This window comes from Urocampus carinirostris, chromosome 9 (assembly GCF_059441175.1).
Source record: "Urocampus carinirostris isolate Australia breed hairy pipefish chromosome 9, RoL_Ucar_1.0, whole genome shotgun sequence".
Taxonomy (NCBI): domain Eukaryota; kingdom Metazoa; phylum Chordata; class Actinopteri; order Syngnathiformes; family Syngnathidae; genus Urocampus; species Urocampus carinirostris.
Genome location: NC_142357.1, coordinates 21,262,453 through 21,280,585, shown reverse-complemented (window position 1 = coordinate 21,280,585; position 18,133 = coordinate 21,262,453). Strand labels below are relative to the sequence as shown.

The 18,133-nt window shown below is 38.1% G+C and overlaps 1 pseudogene; it reads right to left on the bottom strand.

The window, feature by feature from the left end:
* Positions 1 to 4,748: 4,748 nt before the first annotated feature.
* Positions 4,749 to 4,921, bottom strand: LOC148359566 (U2 spliceosomal RNA; annotated as a pseudogene).
* Positions 4,922 to 18,133: the final 13,212 nt, after the last annotated feature.

The window sequence follows — 18,133 nt, the reverse complement described above, 5'->3', positions numbered from 1 at the left end:
ATAGTCTGTCAATATTTTTTAAAATACATTTGAAGTAATTTACATTACTTTGATTACTTTACATCATTCTTCTTGCCACGCCTGGTATTTTAATACTACTTAATTTAATACTATTACCCTTTATGTATTATCTCAAACTGTAATATTTTGTCTTATAAATGCAGGGTTGGGTAGGGTTACTTTAACTTGATTACTTTCAATTACTTTTGGATTACTCCAATACCAAATGTGGTAATAAAAGACAAAATAAACTAAATATGAATTAAATTATGACTTACAACACGTGGTAAGCTTTCTCTCCTGGCTTTGATCTCTTTGATCTCCGGCAAAACTAACATAAAATGCGACGGAAACAAAATGAAAATAAATCCAAACAGCTTGCCAACATCATTTTTGCCGTTCCATGTATTCCGTTACTCCCCAAGCCTGCACAAAATTTAGTAATTTTATTCATATTTAGTTTCTTTAGCATATTTGGTATTGGAGTAATCCAAAAGTAATTGAAAGTAATCAAGATAAAGTAACCCTACCCAACCCTGTCAAATGTTCTTAGAACATCGGGATAACACTTTTTAATTTTGTTACGTATTTATTTCATTTGACAACAAATTCTATTCTATTCTATTCTATTCTATTCCATTCTATTCTATTCTATTCTATTCTATTCTATTCTATTCTATTCTATTCTATTCTCATCTCATCTCATCTCATCTCATCTCATCTCATCTCATCTCATCTCATCTCATCTCATCTCATCTCATCTCATCTCATCTCATCTCATCTCATCTCATCTCATCTCATCTCATCTCATCTCATCTCATCTCATCTCATTCTATTCTATTCTATTCTATTCTCGATAAAATACATTTTAACCAAACAGTAAATCAACCTAAATATTTGGTGTGTTTTTCCTGAATACCTTACATACAAAATATTTTTGAGTGTGGGCGTTTGGGGGTGAGGATTTTGTTTGCAAACAAAGCCTAAATAAAATTTCAAAATGTTTAATGTTCCCCAAAAAAGTGAGTATTTTAATATTTTGCAACAAACAGGAACGTTTTCCTGTAACAAAAACACCCCAGGAATACATTTATGCAAGCAAAATTAACTCAAAATGCAGGGGCAAAGACAACTAAAAATAAGAATAAATTATTTTTATTTTCATCAACTATAAATACTATTTAATTTAATATCATTCATTAATCAAATTGACAAATGTATTGTATTCATAAAATAACGCCATTTAGCCTTTTACCCTCTCAAAATGCACCAAAGCGTTCAGTATTTTACTTAAAATAAGGAGAAAGAGCAATAATAATAATAATAAATTATTTACATTAATTTCTTTCGTTTTTCACCTTTATAAATACTATGTAATTTAAACTTATTCATTAATTAGATACGTTAAAATATTTCATTTATTAAAGAAAACTATTCAGGCTTTTATCACTTCGAAATGCATCCAAACATTCACGATATTTTCCTAAAGATAAGGAGAAAGAGCTTTTAAATTCATTTCAGCATTTATTTCAATTAAAACAACAACAACAAAAAACCTTTGTAATCACAGATTTGGGAGATTCCATAACTTTAAAAAAAAACATTTTTGCTGCTGGGGAAAATTATAAGGGGTACAAAACGTCCAAACATGTTCAGTAAAAATATTCGTTCAGAACTTTTTTTGCAACAGTATGCATGATATCATGGATGTGAAATTGAAGAAGCACGTTGATTATTCTCAAACACACGCCCACGGAGGTGTTTGTGATGAATGTTGCCTGCAGGCGATGCAATTCGTGCTGCTGTGAACCAATAAAGTCCAGTAACAAAGGACAAGCCGTGCAGGGGAGAAAAAAAAGAAAGAAAATAAAACGGTATTAGTTGATGTGAGTGAGTGCAGCCGATTGCAAGTGACAATAACACAAAAGTACAGGTGGGAAATTGCAGACGACTGTGGCTCAAACTGTGGATGAATGAATAAACGAATGATCTTTATAGTCATTGTGCAATTGTAACAAGAATGAAAGGCTTCTCCTTTCAGTGCAAGTAAAACACATTTAAAAGATGAACATGTACAAAAGGGTAGACACGTCAAAAACAACGATGAATAGATGTGCTTTTTCACAATAGCATTTTTTTTGTTTTACTTCTATAAATGCTTTATTGAACAAACGCAGACACATTTCCATAGAAACATCGTATCACAGTGTTGCGTTTACAATACATCCAGACTGTACAGCAATTACAAATCAAAATACAGATTTTTTTTAAAAAAAAACTGTAAAATAAAACATGCCACGAGGAAACAGATAGTTACATGAAAATGCCAAAATGTTTGCAAATATTTGTTTTAATGGCCTTCTGGTTCTGGGAAAGCTTAATGAATATCATGACATGTTTCACTTAAAATTTCGCTCTGATGACGATAAGATTGACAACAAAGGTTCCTTTTGGCTTTAACTCCATATATAGCAAGTACAATAGATTTCCAAAATAATAAGAATCCATTGTCAATCTTATCAGCAATAAAGTGACAGATTTCAGGCCAGAAATTTTTCACCTCAGAGAAGAGCCAAAATTCACGTGTTACAGTTTCAGCGGAGCTAAATGTAAATTTAACATCAATATTTATTGATCCTTCTTTTTGCAATATTGTGAATTATTTGGAATGAAATTAGTAAATAGTAATTAGGTAACAACCACACTTTTCCCATTCACAGTGGCAGTTGAACAAAGCATGACAAGAATAATGACGTCACTAAAAACAGTTTTATTCGTGCAAATATTTAAAATGTATTTCACTCAGACTTCTCAGAATATAGCATAACATTGAAATTTGTCAATGAGTGTTTCAATTTATTATGTTAAATTACAAGTATATAATTAATTAAAAGTGGATTAAAAGCTGTCAAAGAAAGACAATAAAAGAAAAAAGCTTTCGCCCAAATAAACTATTAAATCATACAATTACATGGCAAGATATTATTATTATAATTTCTGAATTCATGTTAATAATAGTCTAAAACTATACTCAAAATGTGGTCAAGAAAAATGGACCAATCCATAACTTTAATGGAAAACGTTAAGTGGAATTCATCTGTCTGGATGCAGTTTTATGGGGTTTCCAGAAAAAAAATACCCATCTTTTTTCAGCAAGACATATTTTTCTCATACCTTAAACAAATTGATGTCGTTTTATTTAAAAAAAAAACGTATTTTTTTGCTCAATTCAACACAAAACTATTGGTGGGAATTTGAAAATGAGCAACCAAACTTATAATAAAAGTAACCAGATTAGGGAGTTATTTCTAATATTGAAATTAGAATTGTCTTTATTATCATTGATCAAAACGTAATAAACGTTGTTTGCAACAAGATGATTATTATGTAGCAAATATTAAAAAAAAACAGATAAAAAGACTATAACAAATTTCAGGCTACGACCTAAGCTGTTATTTTTGCAAAACAACGTAAGTAAATAAAAGTAAAAATTTGTGGTGTTGGTTTTTCTATTTCCTTCATAATAACGCAAGGAGGTTGAATCAAATTAACTGGAGTGACAGAACAGTCCATACAGGACTTTGTTTGATTCAACTGTTTTTAAAGTGTGGATAGAATCATTTTTTGCATTACTTGGGAGTTGAAATAAATTAATTTCTCATTTAAAAATGGTATCATTTGCTGCTTTCTAATTACGCAAATAATTGTACATTTAGAAATAAAATTAAAATACTCTTGATTTCCATTGATCACAGCGTCGTAAACATTGTTTACAACGAGCGTAGACATCACAGGCGCCAGGAAAACACGTAGTAAAGACTTAAAAAAAGAATAATAAGATCGAGATAAAGTTATGATAAATTGACAAAATGTACTTGGTCGTGATTGGAGATTGGCCTTATAAGCCTGTGTTCTTTGTTTGTTTTCAAATTATTAAAATTTAAAGAGACATACTGGTTAATAAACTTCATTTGAATCATCATTAAATTGGATAATAAGTAAAAATACACGAACTATCATATGAATGTGGAGTGTTTTAGGTGGAGAAATTTGTATTTATTTGACATAAGTTAAGAATCACCGCCAAGGAACGGACATGTTTATCTACTGCTACGGGAACCCCAAAAAACAAAAACGGTCTTTTTTCCTCTTTTTTTGTTGGCTATTCCTTCTTTTTTCTTACTTTTCCTTTTTCTTCTACTTCTTTTTATTTTAAATCTTATTTAATTTTGTCCCAGTTCTTCTTCTTTTCTTTCGGTTACTATTTTTTGGGGGGGATTAATTCACTCTCTCTTTTCTTTTTTTATTTTCCTTTATTTTTTCTTTGTTTTTTTTTCGTTACTCTTTCCCATTTTTTTCTTTTTCCCTTTTCCTTACTTTAATTTTTTTCTTTCTTTGCAAAATGCTGGGCAATAGAAATAAGAAAAATGGGGTGGGTTAGTAATTATGAGTCTCCATAATTATTATCTTTTTACTCGTTTGACTTGCACTACACAATATAGGGACATCTAGTGGTCAAATATTACACACTGTCCCTTTAAAGCTCGCGAATGCAGTCGGGTGTTCGTTTGTGTTCATCAGGGGGGGGGGGGGGGGGTTTTAAGGGTTATTTAGCTTGTTCATAAATCATTATCCATTATCCGTTATCGGTCAGTTCATAATACGCTGCAAAGCCTAGGAGCCGGAACACTTACTCTCAGCCAAAAGGCAAAGCTAAGGTCCTAGTCCTAAAGCCTTGCTGCGATCATTGCGAATGCACCGTTCCCGGAGGTACTGCAATACCGGGCCGTTGCGTGGAGTGGACAGAGCAAGCTCCTATGCCATCTCCGAGTTGCAAAAATCAAAGATCATAGCTTTGTGACGTCACAAGGCAAAAGGCACCAAACGGTAAAGATTCTCAACCAAACGGTAAAGATAAGGTCCTAGCTTTACAGCCTTGTTCATCAGCCACTGTAGCTGTCCATCACAAAGAGTTTGCGGATGAAGGCCCGCACGGCGGTGAAGGTTCTTGTATATGTGTAGAGTTGTATTACATTAGGGTGCATTTGCGGGGTCCTCAAGGCACCCCAGGGGGAAACCTGGCGCCTCCTGCTTGGAGCAGACGACGCAAAGCTGGCCAGAGTGGAAGAGAAATGGGGAAGGAGGAGGGGGAGTGAAAAAGAAGAAAAACATTTCATGGTAAATGCAGTCTAGGGACGATTGATGGACGTCATATTGCTACCCGCAGCGACAAACTGAAGGAAACGAGGTCATCTGGTTCAGTAGCTTGTTTTTTAAACCATTATTATCATCATTATTAGGGTGACATTTTCTTACTCACAATACAAGGATCCATTCTGGCCGACTGCCAATATTATTATTAGCAAACAGGTTATGATTAATGTAAGAGTTTAAAAAGAAGTAAATGATAACACTGAAAAACTCCGGGCAATCAGGGTCATATATTATTGTTTTTGCAAAGAAGATTCACTCATTAAATTTTAATGTTTCCCATTTACAACCTGAAAACAAATAGATGGTGTTTTTATTTTGAAAGGAACACTGCGTACTATTCAACCACTCAAAACACTGCATTGTGCTGTGCAACTGAAATGCATGTAAAAAAGCACAAGGGAGAATACAAACTACCAAATACGAAAATGCAAATTTGAATGACAAACCTTGTATTTTGCTTATTTTTAAATCTAAATTGTTTTCTTGAAGTATTTTTACCATTAGGAGAGGCTAAATAATGCACACTGTTCCTTTAAGATTTACTGTCATCTAAAAAAATATTCGAATGATTTGATCTGCAACCAAAGCTAAAATAACAAGTGCTTTTTGATGTTTTTTCTCCCGGCTTTCAAATAATAAACTGACCCACTCAGGTATTTACTTGATTTTCCCTTCTCTCATTGCTTGCTTCTTGATTTCTTCTTCTGCTCTTCAGGCATTTCAGTTGAGCTGGGAACGCATCGATCCGGTTTGTTTTTATTGAGTAAGTTGCTGCAGCTTCAAGTGAATTACAGCCACCGCTGTGAGGCGTTTACGGGTTTGTCATTTAGTCGGATAAAAGAGCTTCCCTTTCATTTACTCGTTTGTCCACTTTCGCCTTTATCGGCCTTGCAGGAACCAAATTCGTTTATCCCTACTGATGCCGTTAGTACCGTATTATCCGGACTATAAGCGGGTTTCGTATGCGTGCTTGAAATTCTTGAGAAGGCTTGAATTTTTTTATTTTTGGTGAAGTGCTTGTAAATGCTTGAAATTGTTGCCATGTTTTCTTCTGCAATCTGACTCCATAGTCAAAGAAAGATAATACATGTCTGCTTAAAAATGAAAGATAGATAAAGTTCATTTGAGCGCGTTTAAGCGATGCACGTACTTGCACACGCATCATGAATGAGCTACCCGAAGCTGCAGAGAGGCCCAAAGTTCCAAATTCCGTACAGCTCCTTTAAACTTTAGAAGAATTGACTTGGGAGCAATGCTCCTTACAATCCAGTGCACTTTATTTATGACAAATACATTAAAAAATACATTTTTGGGGGGCGCTCCTTATAATCCGGTGCACCTTACACTACAAAAAGTACAGTAATTTCGTAAAAAAGTATTTTTTTTTGAAAATGCATTTTTAACACCGTACATTACGGGTCCTTTTCATGCAGTTTGTCAATACTGGCTATGTCAGCCAAGCGAGCATGCGCAAAGGCAAGTACTGTAGTCTAATTGGCCATATCATTGGCTTTTGTCTTGTTTACAAAAGAGCTAATTGAATTTCCCCGGCCGGCCTTGAAAGGGCCACCATGCAGCCGCCTGAATGTTCGGGTAGTGCAAGCCTGAGGCAGCGAGCAGCAGGCTCGCCTGAGGCGAGGCATGGAGGAGGGAGGAAGGGAAGATGGACATCTGTCTGCATGAAGTGGAAGTTTCGTCTTCTTACGAGCATGGCGAATGGAACATTTTGGATAGCCACTGGCACAATAGATGACATTCTGAGAAAGTACAATAATGATAATAATGACAGAAAAGGTAGAATAATGGTAGTGTGAGTATTTCTGCTTTGTGTTTCGTAAACTATGGGTTTCAAATTTTTGGTATCGATCTGATCCATGTAAATACAGGGGAGTATCGATCGATAATGATCCAACACAGATATATTTTGAATAAGAATGTGAAGATCATAGAATAATTAAACTAACCCCCCTTGAGTTAGTTTAAATTGTCGATAGATCCAAAGATCACAAAAAATATTTTTTTTCTATTAAAAAAATACCTTTCCCAGTTTAAAAATATAAATGTAAATATTTTATTACAACAGTTACAAAATAAAAGTTAAGAGAGTCAAGTCAAAATAAATCAATTCGTACAAATACTGTACAACATGGCAACTCTCATGATTACTGATGTGACTCAGCTCTGCCCGCTCTTTTGACTCCAACTGGCACGGGTTCTGATTGGCTCTCTGTCAGTATTTGAACCCAGTCCTGCCAGTCCCCTTTGGTCAGTCCATCTGCGAACCTCTGTTTTTCAAGGCAAGCCCTTTTTCGACCCAGACTCCCGCCTGTCCCGTTTTTGCTCCTGTTTGTCTCCGGCTACGACCCGTTTTGATCACGACCACGTCTACTCTCCGGTTCTGGCTTACGACTCGTTTCCGACTCCGACCACGTTTTCGCTCTCTAGTCCTAGCTACCGACTAGTTTTCCCGTCCCTGACACCGCCATCGCTCGATAGGCAAGATCCACTTCCGTGTTCGGATCACAAGCCGAGTACGAGAGCGAACACCGGATCGTGGGCGCAGCCCTTCCTCCTTCCTTCAATAAAACTTGTGGTAAACATTACGCAAGTGGGTCCTGTTTCAGTTCTGGTCCTGACAGGCAACTATGCTCCATTCCATCGCACAGTATTTTGAAACTGAAGTCAGAAGGTGCAAATCGTGTAAACAAAACAATGTTAGGTAAAAGAACTTGAGGATTGATCCCAGGATAATATTATCTAATCCAAGTACTTGCTCAATATTGCTAATGTGTCTCAAGTCTTATGCTGAAACTCTATGTACTTGGGGGTTGCCGGAAATTGGGTCCAGAAGGTATTGGGCCGTATTAGGTTTTCCACACGAAAGCCTCTGATAAAATTTCCACGCTTTAAGTCCAAAACAAAACAAACAGTACACAAAATAATAGTATGGAGAGTGTGAGGTTAATCTCCCAAAATGAGACCAACATCCCCTTCCCCCAAGAAATCTTTATTATTGTAGTCAAGCTAGGAATAAAAAGCAGCGAGGGTGAAACGAGAGGAAAGTGAGCACATTAGGCCTGAGGGTGAATCATTATTAGAGAGACACTACTCAACCCAATCCTCCACACTTAGCCCCACCCACAACCGCTTCATCCAATCAGAGCCAATAGTGGAAGGACAAACGAGGAAGCTCCCCCCTAATTACGCCATGATACAATGCAATATTCCTCGCCGCCTTTCCCACATAAATCTATCGGGCGGCGCATTAAAGCTGCAGCGGGTGGGATCATTTGTATGGCGGCCGGCATCTTGCACAACAAAACATGTTTTTTTTTTTTAATCGCACTCTTTCATTGCACTTCCCCCTCCGCCCCCCAGGTGGAGCAGTAGCAACCCGCTAGGCGCTAATTCAATGTAATGTCTAGCAAATGAAAGTATTGCCGTTGCTGACGGCGTTAGATAAATGCTCTCCATTAGGAGGCCCCAAGTCGTGCAATTGGTTGCTAGTTTGTTTTGGTCGTCCGTCTCCGTTTGTGCTAGCTGTCGACATGGGTACCCCAAAAAAGTAACACGAATTTCAATTGTGAGTCCACAAAACAAGGACGTCGCAATGTCTTCATAACCAAAGAAGGAACCGTGGTGAGGTTGTAACTAAAAATGTAATTAGTTATAGTTAAAAGTTACTTCGTTTAAAAAGTAATTGTGGTATCCCCCAGATAACGGATCAGTCATAAGTAGCATGTTACTCTGAAATTAACTAATCTAGTTACCTATTACCGTATACACTGACATTGAAGGTGACCCCCTAAAACTGCTTAAAAATAGCCACATAATAAAATAAATAGAAGAAAACGTTTACACTAACCTGTGGAAGTGATCAAGCCTTGAAACTAACAGTTGAGATACTCCATATCCAATTTGTCTTTTGCCTTCAAACAACTTGAATGTTTCCTTTTCGTTGCTGGTGATGGTCGTGTATTATTACAGTAGCGCAGAAGGAACCGCCAATGAATATTGTGCATTTTAATACATGCTATGCTTTTGAAAAGTAGCAGAGTAACGCACCATGTTGTAACAACAAATGCATAACAAAATGTGATAACACGTCACAGTTCTAGTTACAAAGAAAAGTTATTGCGGTCCAGCAACGCGTTCCTCTGTACCACATTACTCCTAACACTGAGAAGGAAGCATTAGAATTCAGAGTCGGGTTTATTGAAAACACAGTATCAAATAAACTAACTAACTAACTTCACAATCATTAGGACAATTAAATATTTAAATACCAATGTGTTAACATTTGGTGACTTACATTCATTATGCTTTAAATCAGGGGTTGTCGCATTTTGAAGCTGAGAGCTACTTTTTTGTAACTAATTAGAAGTGCTACCATTTTGATTTGCATTTCTAAAATAAAATGTTATAACTATGTTGTTTCCATTTTATTACTACGTTATTAGTGTTGTAATTATTAGACAATTAAATATGTTCAGTCAACTCAACATCATGCCAGTTAGAAATAAAATTCCTTTGAAAATCGAAATGACCCATAATATATTTTCAGAATCAATCCGCGGGCTACTCAGATGTCTTGGGGGGCTACCTGTTGCCTGTAGAAAATAATTTCACAGCACCGGGGCCCGGATGGAGAACGCTCTCTAGCATGCAGATTTCTTCTTGGTTCTTGGAGTCACAAGTATTCTGGAATTTTTCTAGCCGAGGCTCCATGCAGTAACATAGGGAGGAATCAAATCAAAGAGATAAACATTTATATGTTAGTAAGAAAACCTTAAAGTCACATCTTAAGCAGACTGGGAGCAAGTTCAATATGGCTAGTATAGGAGTGATATGGTCAAACTCTTCGTCTTTGGCATGCGTAAGGCTTCCTCGCCAAGGGACCTGCTCTGGATCCCGGCCTTTTTTGTCCCCATGGTCCCAGGGGGCAATGGCCAAACGGGGCTTCCTTTTCAGGAAGAAGACCAGAAGAAAAAAGTGAGGGGCATTCGCGGCTTTCTTTTAAATGCCGCTGACGTCATCCATCACCAGAGGCGTGCCCCGTGACTGGTGGGAGTTCCAGTTGATATTTTTCAAAATAAAGTTCGCCAATTAAAATATTGATAAAAGGTGAAGTTTCTTTCTGAAACACAATTACATAAAACCTCTAGCATGAAACATGAAACATATGCAAATCATTAATATTTTGATGACAAATGAACACTTTGGGGTTGCAAATCTTTATTATAAGACTGAAGAGTCAGGTTGGTGATTGGAAATGGTTGGAGAAATGCCTTGGTTGCAGAGTAGTACTCTACACTATTAAATGGGATATGATGTGTAATATGAGTACAATCAAAGCTGTATGGTTTCACAAATTAATTGACAAAGTGGCTGGCGATCACTTTTCATAGGGGCTATGAGAAGAAACCTTAAAATGTATTGGAAAAACCTCTCTTTCACACCAGCCATTAGTCTAAACTCGTCCGAGCAAGTACTGCTAAAACTCAAGGCCATCTTCCGGACATTATATGAAAAATTATCTAACATGTTTTACACCATTGATTCCTTTATGCCAGGTTTTTAGGTGGCAGCTCAATTTCATATTTTGACCGCTAGAGTGATTGTTTTTTACTCAGACGCCGCATTATACTGTTTTTTTTCTTCTCCTACTTTCCAAGTAAATGAGTGTTAGTAAAAGTGACTTATTTACAATTAACGGAAGTTGTGATTAATTGTAACAATTATTTGGACCTCAGTGAACAACTTATTCATTTGAATGGTTTGCTGTTGCTGGGCAAATATTTTTCCTACCATGAGAAAAAACGAATAAGCTTCACTGTCGTTAAACCCATAGTGTTATAAAATATAGCCAAAAAAGTAGCGGTTAGTATTTATGCTATTCAAAAAAACTCATAAAAAATGTTATCCTTGCATCAAATCGACAGAACAGCAGAATAAATTTGACACCAAGTTTATTAAAACACAGTAACAGGAGCAATCCCAAACAATTAGGCCCAATGCCACTCAGGGTTTAAAGCACATAATCATCAACGATGATCACTTGAAACATAGCGCTGTTTTGCAATCCGCCCTGCCTAGAAAAACGATGACGACTATGTAAATTGTTCCATGTTCCGTCGGCACGTCTTGCTCGTAATTTAATAATTTAATAATCGTACGGCGGCTGTAGTGAGTCCGCCAGGAACGTGCTAGGATATTTGCGCATTAATTGATGTTTAGCGCGAGAGCGGTCTCTCAGGTGCTGATTGCAGGTGCAATCATAAGAATGCCCCACCATTGACCCCAACAAGCATACTCTGCTACGTCGTTACCCCGCCGCCACTTTTCTTCCAAACAGTTGTGCACATCACCCATTAAAGGGTGATGTAAATCATTTTGTGGATCCTTTAACTGCCCGAATCGCCGGGCTCCACTGAGGATGCAACTCTAGACAGTTTTCTCCACTGTTGTGAGTTCCTGGCTGGTTTTCAGTCATGGAAAAGTTGACACCAGTCCATTCCTTGATGTCGACGGCCCAGTTCCTTTTCTGTCTTGCTGCCCTCCCTCCCCCTTGGACTGTGCCCTGGAGAATGATCTTGGCTATTACTAGTAGCTCAGGAGGTAGAGTGCTCGTCTTGGGATCTAGGGATCCCAGTTCGAATCCCGGCTCGTCCGTGTTACATGTCGAAGTGTCCTTGGGTAAGACACTGAACCCCTAATACCCCCAATAAGCAGGTTAGCGCCTTACATGGCTGCAAGGCCGCTACTGGGAAATGTGGAGCACATTGTAAAGCGCTTTGGGAAGTCATTGACTTGAAAAGCGCTATATAAATGCAGATCATTTCATTTCATTTCATTTACTAGTTATGTTGTGATATGACCTTACCACTGCAATTTTTGTCTGTGCATAGTTGACAACAGTTCTTTGTAGGGCCCAACAGCTCTCTGATGGTGTTGCGCACTGTTTTGTGTGGCACATGGGTTATGTAGCAGATGCCTAGAAGTTTCCTGTAGCATCGCATCTCCTTGGCCTTGATTTTCTTTTACAGCTTTGCTGTGAGTGTCCATGTCTTGCAAGCATGCATGGGTCTGATCTTTCCTTTCATTGCTATTTGCTATGTTCTCGTCCGTCCAGATAGGTTTGAGTCTGGCAACTACGGCTGTGGTTTGGACTACCCTGGTCATGAGATCTTGTTGTGACCTATCTTCTGATATGACAGCTCCAAAATTTTAATTTGGTGACAGGCTCAAACTCTTGGTGGTTAATGCTGATGTTTGTGGTGACACCTCCGGGGTTGTTGGTCATTACTTTAGTTTTTTTCAAGGCTGATTTCCATCCCATACTTGGTCGATGCTTTGTCCAGGCGATTGACTAGATCTCTGAGGCAAATCACACATCAATAAATAGTATACCACAAACACCAGGCAATATGGCCCACCTGATTACAAGCCACACTAATTACAATTGTAAAAGAAAACATTTTGTACATATAAATTAAGAACTAAAAGGCTTCTCTCATCCAGGCCATCACCTCTTTGACATACTGCCCTCTGGTGGGTGCTACAGGTCCCTTAAAACAAGCACTAACCAGCTCAGAGATTTCTCCCCAGGTCTATCACCGTTGTAAACAAAAGCACATGACTGTGAAAAATAAATATTTGGATATGTATAGAAAAAGGTACCGTATTTTCTGCACTATAAGGCGCACCTAAAAGCCTTTATTTTTTTCAAAAGCTGACCATGCGCCTTATAATACAGTGCGCCTCATATATGGATCAATATTAAGTCACAAAGTTTTGCAACTAAAGCAAGCAGCCGCCGACTAGATTTCCCCCCGAAGGCGAGGTACCCCGCGGTGTATGCTGGGATTTATATACCGGCGTTTCATTTCCTAACCAATGTGTCAATCATCATTTGAATCAGTCACTATTGGCTAAAGTTATTCGGAAGTAAAGGGGGCGGATCCTTTTTATCATTTACAGCCTCGCATAGGCTAAAGGGGCGAAACAAAGCCTGCAATTGGCCGAAAAAGATGAATGTGAATCACACGTTCGGTTGCACTACGGCATAGAGAAGACAATTTTTACTATTCTGTATTTGTAAATATTTTACTTTCCTGGATTTACTACACTCACGGTTGTAAGAAGACCATTTTTCCCCGAAGGTGGAGTAGTCCGCGGTGTATGCTGGGATTTATATACCGGCAATTCATTTCCTAACCAATGTGTCAATCATCATTTGAAACAGTCACTATTGGCTAAAGTTATTCAGAGCTTTCAGAATGTTAAGGGGGTAATACGTTTGACTGAACTATCTGACTGTTTTGTCGACGTTCCCATTGTAGCGTCTTATAATCCGGTGCGCCTTATGTATGGAAAATATAGGACCAAAAACTATTTTTTGGGGGTGCGCCCTATAACCCGGTGCGCCTTATAGTGCGGGAAATACGGTAATCTTATTTATTGACTTATTTGGCAATTCTGTTGCTGCTTAATTTTATTGCCCCATTTTTAATTGCGCTATTGTTCCAATGCACTTACAACTTAGCCCAGTCTCCAAGCATTACCATCTAAATATTTTTGCCTGTTTATGTTAACATTCTTTTGATCTTTTTCTAAATCTTTTAAGTCTTTATTACGTGTTTATCCTGAGTGCTATGTCTAATGTTGTTGTAAAAAAGGTTAACTATGTTGTAATCAATGACAGTAAATACAACTTTAAGAAAATTCTAAAAATATGTCTGATGGGCCTATAGGCAAAGGTACCCACATTGTAGACTAACATGTTTTCCAGAAAAAAAATTACACAAAAAGTGTATTATTAACATACCTTTTATTTTCAATACTACAAACAATAATACTAATAATACAGCACTAATAGGGAAATAAAATCTGCATTGTTAAAAGCCAGGTTGACGTTAGTTTGTATAGTTAGAGCACTCTCCAGTCGTTGACTGGTTTGTGATGTTGCATTTCTAACGGGCATCTTTTTGGCCACTTATATATGTTTTCAAGATCTGTGTGAGACAACTAGCAGAGGGGCGGGTCCAATTTCCTGACCAAATTATATTTCTTTGTTTGTTTGTGTAATTTAAGGGAATATATGTGCAGACTTTAAAGATTTCAAATTACAAATAAAAAATAGTACTTACGTAAATATTGTGGAGGTTAACACCCTACTTGATCCATATATTGTCTGAACATTTTTAGAAGTGTTAGAGAACTAGCACAAATTTCGAGGTTTATTGTCCAGATTTTAAGGTACATTTAAGAAATTTATAGTAAACAAGAAAACACATAGGACGCACGGCGGATAAGAGGTCCTCGGCACAGTTTTGAGGTCATGGGATCAAATCCAGCTACCAGTATTCCTGTGCGGAGTTTGCATGTTCTCCCGTGTTTGCGTAATTTCCTCCCACATTAAAAAAACATGCATGGTAGGTTGATTGGCTGGTCCAAATTGTCCTGAAGTGTGAATAAGTGAGTGAGTTGTCCTTCTCTGTGAGCCCTGCGACTGTCTGGCAACCAGTGGAGGGTGTCCCCTGCTCACTGCCCAAAGATAGCTGGGATGGGCTCCAGCACCCCCATGACCCTACTGAGGATAAGCGGTGCAGATAATGGATGGATGGAAGAAAACACAGATATGATACATATAAACAAAACCCCATACACTGTGTCAATGTTTGTTAAATTTGAGTATTTCCATAGGAAATCAACATGCATAGCTTTAAGTCAGAGCAGCAAAGCTCACATAGGCAACCAAACATCACAACAGGAAGTCGGCACGAGAATGGCAAGAGATCGGAACCCTGCATGGTTTTGTACACTGTCCGAGAGGAGGCCTGGCAGCAGTGCCGGCCAAGGCGGCTAATTACATTTCCCGCCCCGACAAGAATGGAGCATCCCTTCCTATGTTATTAATCATAATGAGGGGGAATATAATAAGCTGCCATTCATCACGCTGTTGACAGTCATGGTTTGCCATTTGCAAGGCCCGACATTCTTCTTTTAATGGGCCCAAACTGGATTAATGTACAGCCAGTCTGATGCCCGTAATCAATTGCGGATGAGATGTAGGGCCTTTTAGCTGCACAAGGCATGATTTTCCATGGACGCCCATCGATATTGCAAGTTGGCGGCGAGAGCGCCGGAGGTGTTTATGTGCTCTGCATGCATTACTCTATCAAAGCAGAAAATAAATTGGGTTACTCCGTAAATGTTTACACAGGCTATGTTTATATGCAAAGAATATTCTGGTTGGGATCAAAATTGGGGTTTATAATATGAATAATCAGTTTAAATGATTTGTGATAAGTGTTCACACTACGTTTAGTAGTAAGCAAATAGGGGCAAATCTTATTTAGTGAAATAGTAAGAGTTAGCATGTATAATTAGTTTCCATCCTACAAAACCAGAGTTCGTTTCAAAACCAAAAAAAGAAGAAAAAAATAAACTTGACAAGCTGATTCTGGCAGTGAGCATTTACTAGTGGTGAGCAGTCTCAAGCAGTCTCCAGTGAAAGTGTTTGGGACTACTCGTGAGCTGGATTTTCTTTCGTACAGCGAGCACGATTTTTGATGAACTGTAGTTGTAGTTGGGTATTGGACAACCTTGGTATCGAAGGAATGGATTGTTACCGTGTATTTTTGAGTGCCCTGGCTGTCACAGACCAGGAACAGAGACGGGACCCAATAGCGTTCGTTTTACTCAGTTTTGATTAAGAAGGAGAACTGGACTTGCACCCACCATCCGGGTAGCAGGAACGCGGAAGTGGCAAAAACATAAACGAGTCCAGAAAAGAGGTCGGCAATAGGTATCAGACAGGAAACAGGGCAGGATAGAGTCGGAGAGTACAAAAGTTTGCATAGCTGGGAGCATAGATTCGCAGACAATCTGACGGGTTCTTTTCGAAAGACGGGAGTTTAAAAAGAGTACAACAGCCAATCAGGGTCCGTGGCTGTTGGCGCCAACAGGGCAGCCTCAGGTGCCCCGCATCAGAAATCATGACACTGGCCTGAAAGTGTTCCCAATTAAGAGAAAATGCAGCATTTTTACTAAGAGGAACTCTTTAACATCACTCCCTTCATTTTTTTAGTCTTTGTTGACAAGAGCAACCATTTCTTGATTTTTGTTGCAAATAAAATTCACATACCGAATTTCTTATGTTTAGAAATGCTCGTATAGAGAGGTACCACTGCAGTTGGGTATTGGACGCCCTTGGTATGGGAGGAATGGATTCGTACCCATGTATTTTCGGGGCGTCCTGGCCTGAAAGAGTTCCCAACTAAGGGAAAATACGGCATTTTTACTTAGAGGAGCTTGTTAACGTTGCTCCCTTTCGACTTTTAGTCTCCGTCATCGAGAGCAATCATTTCTTCATTAGGCTTTTATTTGTTTCCAGACGTTCCACTCCGGGGCTAGCATTTATTCGGGTACTCTTAATTACAAAAGGGAGACGCTCTTTGCCAAAATGAAGGTTTTTCGGCGAAAGCGCCGTCCCCAGGGGGCAACATCTGATTGCGTCGGCCGCGATTGATGAAGTTTCCCGATGAATGACCACGCCGGCCGACTCGGACTTTGCAATTCTTGCACCCTGGAGCTGAGGACGATTAAGAGGAGAGATTCCTTTATTTCTTACTTGTTAGCTGGCGAGAGTTTAGCTTCCCCCGCCAGCCCGCGGGCCCTCTATAAATGACAGAGCAATCTTGTTTCTTCCTTCTGATAGCCGTCGAGGAGGCCGGGCTACCTTCAGGATCTTTTCATTTCTGCCGCTGTTATTAAACACGCTGATAGAATCCACTTCCACTGCGGTCGGCTCACAAATGTCAAATGTTATCAACGGCAGATGAAATGGGCTTCTACTGCACTCAACGCTGAGTGTCACCATTTGCGAAAAAGCTTTGGCAAATATATCACATAGAGAATGCAAAAAAGTCTCATTTAGACCTTTTTTTTAAGATTCACAGAATATTTGTACTTATATATTTTAATATGATTGTTAATACAGAAGCAGCACAGTGAAAAACAACACTTTTTTTAAAAAAAGGTGTGTTTGCCTATTTTCCATTTTTGAACCAATAACCAGTAGATCATTGGTTGGTGCCAAGGAAATCAGCTATTTCGATTCATAACATACTGAAAAAACAATGAGCTAAATATTTTTGCTTTCGTGATTCCTCAAATATCTGAACAGTTGTCTTTTGTGGATAAAAAAACAACCAAATATTGTGAAAATGTGCTTTTGGTATCAGGATGTTTACACTTAAAGGGACAGTGTGTAATATTTGACCAGAAGTTGTTGCTGTTTTGTGTCTTGCAACCAAAAACAAATGATAAAAGCAGGGGAAAGATTACAAACTACAAACTGCACCTTTTTTCCTCTCATTTTTTTGCCCAGCATTTCATAAGGTTTTTGGTTTTGGGGGTACCCGTAAAAGCAAGATGGCGGACAATCATGTGTACCAAATCAAGTTATCTGCAACATTTTTGCTTTGATTTATTTTCTTTAATTATTTTTTGAAGTGCAATCTTAAAAAGCTTTACAGCGCAACATACATTGTCAAATATATTTCCTTGTACTGCCTGATGTGGAGGTAATTATTAATATGTTGCCACTTACTTTTATAGATGAATGTTACAGTTATTCTGCTTATCACTGGAAGAACAAAAATATACTAAACAATTTCATGCTTTTTAGCAAAGATAACATTTCTGCAGCACACTCTACAAGGTCTCACAGCACAATAGTGTGCCCTGGCACATTGGTTGAAAAACAATGGTATAGGAAACAAAAGTTGTTAGTGAACTTTGTCTTACTGAGTAAAAAAACAGAAGTATATATTTTTTGCAAGAAATAAAATGTTTTTTTTAATTGCCATGGTGTTTCTATGCTATACAATGGTGGTCGTGAACTTTTTTGACC